The 11,407-nt window shown below is 36.2% G+C and overlaps 1 pseudogene; it reads left to right on the top strand.

Moving 5' to 3' along the window:
• The first annotated feature begins 6,145 nt into the window (after positions 1–6,145).
• The window catches only part of LOC129923649 (dynein axonemal heavy chain 6-like), a 92,620-nt pseudogene continuing 87,358 nt past the window's right edge, over positions 6,146–11,407 (top strand).

Genomic DNA, 11,407 nt, shown 5'->3' with positions numbered 1-11,407 from the left:
TGGTCTTGGTGCCTTCCTGGTCTTCCCTAAAAATAAACACTTTGAGATAAGCGCACCCTGTGGTGATTACTGCTCAAACTTCCAAGCCGAAATTGAGGCAATTACCATAGCACTTCAGACAGTGGAAAACAAATTATATGAAGGAGTGCAACCACCATCAGATATTGTTGTCTTTACAGACTCCCAATCTACTCTGCAAGCGCTTAACAGCAGCACCTCAAACAGCCCAAGAGAGTTGACAACACTCATTGTGATAATCCACCAGATGATATCAAAATTAAATATCAATATTACACTACAGTGGATCCCTGGACACATTAGCATCATGGGAAATGAAAAGGCAGATAAGCTATCAAAGGCAGGTTCATCTATGGAACAACCAGATAGACCTGTTAACTACCTCACCCTAAACCCTAAGGTCAATGTTAGTCAACAATCACAAAGAGGAGTGGCTCAACCAATGGGCATCAGGAAACACAGGCAGAGCCATGTACAGAGAAATGACTACGCCTAACAAACTGGACAGTATTAACTTCCTCCCCCGCAAAGAACAATCTACAATCTTCCAACTAAGAACAGGACACACACCACTATTAAATTACCACCTGAACAAAATAAACTCCACACAACTACCCCTTTGCAGACATTGCGCCCACCCCTTTGAAACTGTAAACCATATCCTCTTTGAATGCCCCTCCCTAATCCACCTTAGGCAGACCCTACTTCCACTACAGCCCAACATAACCAACACCCTGTAGGGCAGTGCTGAACAGCTGAAGAAAACAGCACACTTTTTTTCCTTGGCACAGTCTGCAAAAGAGCTCACAGCTCAGCAGCAATAAAGCTGGCTAGAAGAAGAAGAAGTACTGCTTGTAGTAATACTAAAACTAAAAGAATTTAATAAATAGATCTAGATTCTAGATTCAAAATTTCAATCTAGATAATAAGATATTCTTTGTGAGGTTGGAGTTAGATTCATATAATATATAAATCTATACTCATACGGCATAGTCATACTCATGATACTCAGGACTCAGGATACTGGTAGTGGTAACTGGTTCTACTTTTCTAGATTAGATCTATATAATATATATATATAAATATTAATACCAAATATAGACTCTCTAGTTCTAGTAGTAGATCTAGTAATTCTAGTAGTTAGTATAGTAGTAGTAGTAGACCTATCTATCATAATCTATGGCTATAAGAAAAAATAGCCTAGTATATACTAGTAAATACTACTATTAGTAGTATTACTACTAATTAGTAGCAATTACTTCTTACTAGGACTAGAGACAGAGAGACTAGACTAGACTAGATCTAATCAAATCTAATCTAGATCTATATAAAAGTATAGATCTAGATCTAGATATAATAATAATAGTATAGTAACAGTATAGTTACTAGATCTAGGTAGATCTAGTATAATAAGTATAGATTATAATAGATGTAGTGATGTAGTCAATAATAAATAAAATATAGTTATAGACTAGAGTCTAGATAAAAATTAATTAACTAATTAAGTCTAGATGTAGTACTAGTACATACCATTAGATAACAAGTCTAGGAATAAGCTGACACATTGAAAGGTACTCCACTTTGTTGGCATCAGCAAGATCTAGATATTCTAGGTCTAATTAGTAATAATTAGTCTAGATGTCTAGTTCAGTAGTTGAAATCTTCGCGCATCAGCGCAACAAAAGAAAAAGTTAAATATCGTGGTAAGGATAATCCATTTCCGGCATGGATGCACTGATCTATATAGTTCTATATGATTGAAACAACTTTTTGTTTTTGGTTTTGTTCTTTTTGTTTTTGTTAGTTTGTTGTTGTTGTTGTTGTTTTTTTGTATTAATTTTTTTTTTAAATTTTTATAAAAATTTTTAAAACTTTTTTTTTTTTGCTTTCGCGGGAGGAATGCGTATTTCCTTTTCAGATGTTAAACCGTACTCGCGTGTCCATTTGCGTACAAAAATACGCAAGATACTTGTAGGCATCTCTGTGAAGATATAATTTTTTTTTTTCAATTTTGTATACCAAAAATTAGGTGATGCTTTCATTATCTGCTGGTGTGTGAGCATTTTAAATTACACAGACTAAGATTTATAAAAAAAAATTAAAATCTAATTCTTAATCAGTAAAAAACAAAATACAAAAGAAAACTTCGGTGTATTCATAAAGTTGTTTCTGCCTTTTTTCAGAAGCTAAATCCTACTATAGAATTTTATAGGGCCTATTGATATTTTAATATATAACTATTACATTTTTGACATCATTATTCTCATATTGTGTGTTGCTATGTCTCGCCTAGATTGTAATTTGGTTCTAGATGACAATTTCACTTTTTGTGAATCGTGTGAAATTGGGAGGGGAGGGGGAGATTCATTACTAGTAGAAGAGGAAAAGAAACTAATTATTCAAACAATGTAAACTTATCGCGAATACCGAATAATTGTAAACAGCTGTATATGGGACGGGAGGCGAAGGAGGTGGAACTACACATTAATTCGGTGACGGGTGCAGATTTAGCCAAGCTATGGTAGGCCATTTAAAACAGAAAACTATGCCAAAAAGAAGAACTAGAATCTATTCAAGTTCTAAGATGATACAGGGTGAGTAGGGGAAGGGGGAGGGGTAGACCTACAGAATAAATATGTAAGGCTTTCAACGGAAAAGTCAGGAAATACACGATATAACAAAAGTATCTGTGATGTAATGGAATTAGCAATGTAATGGAAGTAGTCATGTAATTAATGTAGTGACGAAATGGAATTAGCAATGTAATGGAAGTAGTTATGTTATGAATGTAGTGATGTAATGGAATTAATAATGTAATGGAAGTAGTTATGTAATTAACGTAGTGATGTAATGGAATTAGCAATGTAATGGAAGTAGTCATGTAATTAATGTAGTGATGTAATGGAATTAGCAATGTAATGGAAGTAGTCATGTAATTAATGTAGTGATATAATGGAATTAGCAATGTAATGGAAGTAGTCATGTAATTAATGTAGTGATGTAATGGAATTAGCAATGTAATAGAAGTAGTTATGTAATAAATGTAGTGATGTAATGGAATTAATAATGTAATGGAAGTAGTCATGTAATTAATGTAGTGATGTAATGGAATTAGCAATGTAATGGAAGTAGTCATGTAATGAATGTAGTGATGTAATAAAAATGATGATGTAATGGATGTAGTTTTACAATAATAGTAGTTATGTAATGGAAGTAGTTATGTAATGGAGGTAGTGATGTAATAGGAGTAGTGATGTCAGTGACGTAATTATGTAATGGGTGTAATTATGTAATGGAAGTACTTATGTAATGGGAGTACTTATGTAATGGCAGTACTTATGTAATGGAAGTAGTTATGTAATGGAGGTAGTGATGTAATAGGAGTAGTGATGTCATTGACGTAATTATGTAATGGAAGTACTTATGTAATGGAAGTACTTATGTAATGGAAGTACTTATGTGATGGAAGTACTTATTTAATGGAAGTACTTATGTAATGGAAGTACTTATGTAATGGAAGTACTTATGTAATGGAAGTACTTATGTAATGGAAGTACTTATGTAATGGAAGTATTGTTGTAATGCAAGTATTTAGAAAATGATGTTCGTTAAATAATGAGAATGAGGATAAAATGAAAAAGTCGTCTACTGAGAGTTTAGGCACCTGTTGTGCTCCTACACTTTTTCAAAAGCTTTTTTAAAAAAATACTTAGTACAAATAATAATGTTTATATCTAAAAGCATGCCATTTTTTACATGAAAGAAATAGAGAACTAGCACATTTTTTGCCATTTTCCTTCTTTAAAAAAATAAATATACAAATATTCGTAAAAAAAATAAAATATTTTTGAGTTTATGGAGGGTAAGGCCCTGGGTTGACGCACTGCTGTAAATACGGAGCTGCATTTTTATATTACGAACACGCTACAAGCGGACACTTCTTAACCACGTCAGAATTGCCAACCGTAAGATTTAAAGTAGGCCTATAGTCGTACTAATGCGAACAAAAAATATGAAAGAAATGTTAACAACTTAAAGTTTCTGACCCGTCGAAATTGATATGTTTGAATCTCTATTGTGGGGGTCCCTTTTGCTCTTGCGGAGTCCCCGGGTCAGTAGCCCCGCCTGCCATCTCTGAAATCCGCCAATGTGCATTGGAGAGCTTATATCCTTGCCACTTCCGGTCATAACAACTTTACAGAATCGGTAGGAGGAGTTCGTTAGCCTTGTCTGGCTAGGTAAAAGAAAATTGAACCTTTGCGGCTATATCCAAACATGGGAAAGGATTTGTGAGTCAACCCTAAAAAAAAATAGGAGCTGATTACCCTTAGGCAGCATGCAGCATACAGTTCAACATTCTGGCAGAATGTGCGACGCCCCTTATCCCATATTGTATCGGCACTTGATGTTATTAGACACGTCAGCTACGTGGAGAGGGGGGGGGGGGGGCTTATATGTGGGCGACATCGCTCCGAGTATAGCCAATGCCCAGGCTTTCATTTTATTATTTCTGACAGATGATCCACAGTCACTTTGCGACTGAAGGAGGCTATAATGTTTAGAGTACTGTATTAATATGTTATTGGGAAAAAAAGATACAAGAAAAAAAAAACAGCAAGAAAATGAATGATAGGGGCCTATCAAATCATTTGTATAATATTTTTTAGTTGAAAGCAGGTCTCTAAGCTTATTGACTTGGCGAGCTACACAAAATGTTAGAATCTCAAGGCGCGGGCCGCACAAAATTCCTTACACAATCTGAAATAATGAGGTTATTATGTAGAGCCTCCCCTTTATCACTCAGCGTATAAGACAATGTATTATGTATACAAGTAGGATAGTATATGTATGCATTTGAGATTTTTAAATATAGTACTCTGTTTTCTGATATTAATCAGACTGTCTTTTTAGTGATTATTCTAAAATAAAACACATTAAAATTGAAGTTAGCCTACATATATTTTTAAACAGTAGTTTGATTTTTTCTTTTTTTTTTTTCGGGGGGCGGGGGGGGGGGGAGTCAGGCGTGACCTCCGTGACTGTCGAAGGCGCCTGGTCAGGAGTCAGCTGACCCGTGACGACTATTAATGGGTCGCAAAATTTGGTTATTAGGAGAATTGCGTTTTAAGACGTTTGACGAATAATAGCATATATTGCATATTGCTGTATATTGTCTGTCCACTTGCTACGGTTGCAGAAGGGAAAATACAGTATGTATTAGACCAGTGATGCCCAAAGTACGGCCCGCGGGCCAGAACCGGTCCGCGACGTAGTTTCATCCGCCCGCCGAAACGTCGGCACAAAAGTAGAAAATCAAATCCTCACCCCTTCAAAACTGTTAGGGCCTCCACTTTTTCTCTGAAGGATTGGTACCATGACCTTTAACGATTGTGCGTTTATGAGTTTATGAAATGGGAATCTACCGAGAAACGTGAATGGATCTTTTTTTGTGGAACATGATAATTAGCCAGCATATTTGTTTTTTAAAGAAAGTCTGGCTGTTTCAAAAACAAGAACATATACATCGGCATTATAAAACAAATATGAAGGCCTTTTTGGTTTGAGCCGCGTATAAAAGATTGGTCAAACTACGCCTAGAGATTGGAGGGTCGATGGGAATATTAACCAAAAAGAGACAAGAAAATAAGTTGGTGGTAAAGGTAGCTACAATGTCGCTCACATTTTAAGTAGAGAAATGATCCCATTTTTAGACGCGTAAAAAATGATGACTTTAAATATCCCATTAATTAATACTAGATCCAATATTTTCAAATAGTTTTTGGAGAATTTGGATTTCATTATTTTACCTTTTATTGATGTGGCCCGCGACACGCGTGTCGAAAGTTAAAATGGCCCGCAGGTCGAATTCGGTTGAGCATCACTGTATTAGACCATAGCCAGTGGCAGTCTGTCATGGAAAAATAAATGTATGAAGTCATTATGAACATTAGTCCGTCTATCTCTGTCATTTTTTCCTATGTTCGTGTGTAAAAAAAAAAAGAGGTAATCGCGGAATAGAAGGAAATAAAACTGTGTATGGAAATTAATGGGAAAATAATGGTAATAATTGTTTCGATAACTTGAATACCGCATATGAAATATTATATGCAAGGTTAAGACATTCTTGTTTTGTTCCCAGACCATGGAGCCTATCATCTATAACTCTAAAAATTTGATTGACCGAGCATTGTCTGAGAGAGATGCCATTCTTGTGAAGTTCAACAAGTGTGCAGAGAAAGATGGCCAGACTTATTTGTCAGAAGCAAAGAATGTGTTTGAGAAAATGCAGGTTGGACATTTGAAATACCTTGTTTACTTTCCGTATATGTGCATTGTTTATTGTGTTTATTTTTGTTGTTGATTAATATATGGATGTGTTTTTATACTTGGGAACTTTTACTTTACTTGGTTCGCCCATTTTCTAGTGTAATTGTTATGAATCTGAATGCAAACAAATGAATGCTTTCCCCCCAACAGAATCCAATACTCCTAGATCCTAAAGCAGATCGGGAAGATGTCCGGCAATATTTGAATGACCTCTTAGAGCAAATGGAATCTGTGCAACAAAAGTCTAAGGCATTAAAAGATCGTCAAAAGGAGTTGAAGGTTCGTCTGAGTGCAAAGTAGGTCATTTGTAAAGTAGTTCATGATGGTCGTAACAAGAGATGCGTGGATATCAGATTTCTAGTGTGCACCCTCCCCTCAAGAACTAGGTCATGACACCATTGCACAATCAAATGCGTCTTTTGGGAATGGCAACATCCAATGTTCCTTTTTTTTTTTGTTTGTTTTGTCAATTTTGCTCTTCATTTTTTTTAATTTCCATCCCACCTCTTCGCTTGCACGCAAAAACTTAACAATCGTCTGCTAAAACTTCATTGATCATGATGGCACGACATGGCCTAACTTGTGATGGCCAACAATTTTTTTCTCTCCATTACTATATAATTTGTTTGTCCTGTCATTCGTTGTTCGTTTGCAGTCCAGGCATTGGGCGTTAAATTAGTGCAGTCATCAGGCGTAGTCTCTCCATTTATTTCATTAACCCACATAACTAAACAGATCATTTGCGGTTTAGGTGGAAGTAATTAAACTGGACTATCTACATGAAGTCCAAACCGAACTTAAAATGAGAGACGTGATGTGGACATGTATCGATCAATGGGACAACATCGTACAAAGATGGACAGAGGTCAGAAAATTAAATATTTGTAGAAGATAAATACCCGTTTTGATGTTCACAAGTTTTGTTTTATTATAAAGATAGGCCAACCTGTAATGGTATGGCAGCAACCAGGGTTAGGCCTATAACTCGGATCTATAGTGATGACTTTCCGAAGCGCTTATCATACGACTATTAGTCAGCTATTCCAACCAGGCAGTTAATTAATGCTGCTCTAAATTTGAAAAATGATTATATTATTATTATTATAGCTTTTATAAAGCGCTACTTTCATGCTTATAGCATGCTTATATACGCTATGGTCCAATCCCATTTGTGGACCAGTGGGGAGAGGGGGCATCTGTAGAAGGTTTTCAGTGCTGCCGTTAGGCGCTCAGTAAACACAACTCTGCTCGAGTCAAGTGTCGAACCTCGAGCCCCCTTCACAGGTAGCCAAGTTCAAGCGTACTTAGCCTCTCAACCACGCATCCCACATGATGTAGAGGCAGAGCTACAACAGCGCTAAGAGTCTGAGCCCCAAGATAGATCACATTGGAAAGATGTGCTAGAGAAGGTCAGGGCCGTCCATGAGCTGTAATGCCACTGGGATGGATGAATTGATACAAGAGAGCAATAGTTGACATTTACCTAAGACTTGTCTGCTAGTTTGTCTCTAATCTAATCATAACAATTCTTGTCTGTTAAATGCGTTATTTTAAATTTTCTTTAAGGTCAAGCCTCTTTTCCCACATCGTCTGCACTTTGAATATCTCATGTTCTCGAGTTTTTACCCGCTAGATGCTGGGACGAGTGTTTAGTATTGGTCATTGTTAAAAAATAACTTATGCATATGAGCTAAAAAAAAAAAATAGATCTACTTCTTAAAAGATTAACCGGAGAAGAAAATGAAACAAAAAGTTTCGCAACGCAACATAAAGTTTTTGAGAGCCGTAGCGCTAAACTAGATGTAGATCTATTATATATCGATCTATATGCTAATTGTGCTATTTCAGGCTATGTAAAACACGCTAAAGTATGTGTCATTGTCTGCAGCTGATACACTTTGACTTTGCTCATTTTTAGCGGTCCCCGAAAGGGGAAAAGACGCTATTAGTTTTGTGTGGAATGTCCGTCACGTTTAGATCTAGAAAAGATAGTGAAAATCCAACATCATAATATTTTAGACCATTCAAAGTTCTGGTGCAACGGCTACTTTTTTCTTTTCTGAAAGCGAAAAATCTAATTTTTTAAAATCACTTATGCAACCAGTTATTTCATAAAAATGCACCACTTTTACAACTATTTACTATTAGGGGAAAATGACTATTTAACATATTTGTAACACATTACCACAAACAGTATTAGATTTCTTGTCAATTTTTTTTTATATTTGTATTGCTAAGTTAAGTAAGTTCTGTTATACTATTTACTACATTTAGAAAAACAAAGTTTACTTTTTTTTTAAAGAGAAAAAATCTATAAGTTGGGCATAATTTAAAACAACAATTAATAAATAGTTTTTCATATTATCGCGTGAACTGTAGCGCTGCTTAACAGCTATTAGACACTCCAACTAAAGGATAATTTTTTTTAAGGAAATTTTTTTTTTTAAGAATAAGAGATTGACCCTTTACAAAACAATTATATATATGGCTGAGGGCTTTGCACTGGGGTTTTGTGCCTCCTCATGTGGCTGGTGAGACCTATGTGGGCCTGGAATGTTCGGCTGTACACTGGGCAGGTTATTCCAGCTGGAGCTAGTGTCATTGGCCTTGCTTTTCTTCTCTGGCGTTTTTCTTCTACCAGCGTTGTTCTCTTTTCCTCAGCAACCTGTGCTCCAGTTTTCATAGCGCGACGCCTTGATGCTCTGTCATGTGCCTGCCACAGTGCCTCTATCTCCCATGTGAATGGGTCTATGCTGAACGCCTTCAGAGAAGTTTTGATGGTGTCCCTGTACTTGGGAGCGCTTTCCTTCCCTTAATTGGCCATACAGTAGTCGTTTAGGGATGCGGCGGTCTTCCATTCGGCAGACGTGTCCTGACCAACCCAGCTGGGACTGCATCAGGATTGTGTGGATGCTTTGGTGAGCCGCTCTTCGAAGGACTTCAGTCAGTATCTGGTATTTTGTTTTTCCATTTGACATTCAGTATTTTGCGATAATGAAATCGACCTGCGCATCGCCAAGGCCAGACGGTCTAAAACAGACGAGGTATCACAACAAATACAAAGCTAGGGATCTATGGAGCTATCATCCTCACTACATTGCTCTATGCCTCAGAAACGTGGACAGTGTACAGAAAACATGCTAATAAGAAACTGAACCACTTCCACGTGACATGTCTAAGAAAAATACTGATATGTCTAAGAGCAATTAGATATTCATTATCAGTTCACAGCTAACTTCACATCCACTTTCACCTATCCATTGGTCTGCTGGACCGCTGGGGCACCACACAAGATCTGTCAACCTTCTTTCTCCATTTTTCTTTGTCATTTGTCTTTGATAGAATTTCATTCTGATGTTCTTTCTGAAAATATTGAAACCTGCCTTTTTACCTGCCTGGGTGGACCACTTCGGGTGTCGATTTTGTGTTTCCACACAAACTGTCTTTGTAACCTTGTTTTTAAAAGTTGCCATGATAATGTTCTCTCATTCAGTATTTGATCATTTTAATAGATGTAGATCTAGCGACTAGCCGCGCTAGGTCTAGAACAAAAACAAAACCTTTACTTATGTGATACTCGATTTTATTTTTAATTTTGTAATAAATAATATTTGGCCTGCATCACAATCTGGCCGTATTTATTCTTCCTTGAAGTCTAATCTCTCTATATATATATCTAGATCTATTTATAGAATCTATGTCACAGATCGTAATATAAACAAGCATGGTCTGCTACACATGTTCAACAAGTGTGCAGCTCTAGGCTAGCTAGCTACGTTATCAATGAATGTGAGTGGCGATAGAAATATTTATAAAAACAACACAGAAAGTCTTAGTAAAAAAATTACGCCCTCACAAGACTAGATCTATCATTAGTATCATAATTATGAAAAGCCTAGATTTTAGTCTCTGCCAGCTCTGCGTCTAGACTCTAGACTGAGACTCTACTAGATCTAGTAGTAAGTAGTAGGTCTAGGTCACTTACTCTAGACTCTCAGTTTACTCTAGAATACTCTGACTATAATTAATAGTCTAGACTACTCTAGATCTAGATTAGATCTAGTAATCTAGATCTTGACTAGAGCACTAGAGGACTAGTCTAATGATCTAATCAGACTAATCTTATCTGATCTTGTCTAGTGTCAGTAGTGACTCTAGAAACTAGATCTAGAAGTTAAAAGTTACTACTCTAGAATCTAGATCTAGTCTCTGGTCTAGCCAGTCGATTGGCCGATGACCTAGCCTAGACTAGATCTATTACTCTATTAGTTAGTATTGGTAATTACTATTTATTAGTCTAGATTATAGAAATACATTTCAATGAATTTCGTTGTTACTGACCCAACACTAATTGTAACATTTTGATGCAGTCAATCTAATGACTAATCATATGATCTATATAATAACCTAGAATAGAACTTTAGATGTAGTACAACTAGTACTAATACTATATCTACTACAAGCCAATCTAACTAATAAACTAGAGCCCTTTCATGGCTCCTGGCCTATCAAACTTTTATATAGTTTTATACAGCCCTATCATAACTCCAGGCACATCTAATACAGCCCTATCATAACTCCAGGCACATCTAATACAGCCCTATCATAACTCCAGGCACATCTAATACAGCCCTATCATGGCTCGAATTGTGGCCAATCTAACTGTATTAGTGTTATTTAATTAATACAGCTTTATTTTCACTCCAGGCCTGTTTAACTAATACAGCACTTTTCATGGGCTTATTTATATAATAATTTGGCTCCAGGCCTATCTACCTAATACAACACTATTTCAGCTACACGCCTATCAAAGCTCCAGGTTTATCTGCTGGTCATATTTAAATCTCTCTCACTCTCTCTCTCTCTCTCTCTCTCTCTCTCTCTCTCTCTATATATATATATATATATATATATATATATATATATATATATATATCTTCCCTATAACATGCACATACGCCTACACAGTAAACTGACTTTTGACCAGACTTTAGAAAACATTTTAAGTTCATTGATAACATGTGGAGCAGCTGTTCATCTATTCAAAGTCATAAGGATAGAT

This window comes from Biomphalaria glabrata, chromosome 17, assembly GCF_947242115.1.
Source record: "Biomphalaria glabrata chromosome 17, xgBioGlab47.1, whole genome shotgun sequence".
In the NCBI taxonomy this organism is placed as follows: Eukaryota; Metazoa; Mollusca; class Gastropoda; family Planorbidae; genus Biomphalaria; species Biomphalaria glabrata.
Note: the sequence above shows the minus strand (reverse complement) of the source record. Positions and strands in the feature narration are given on the sequence as shown.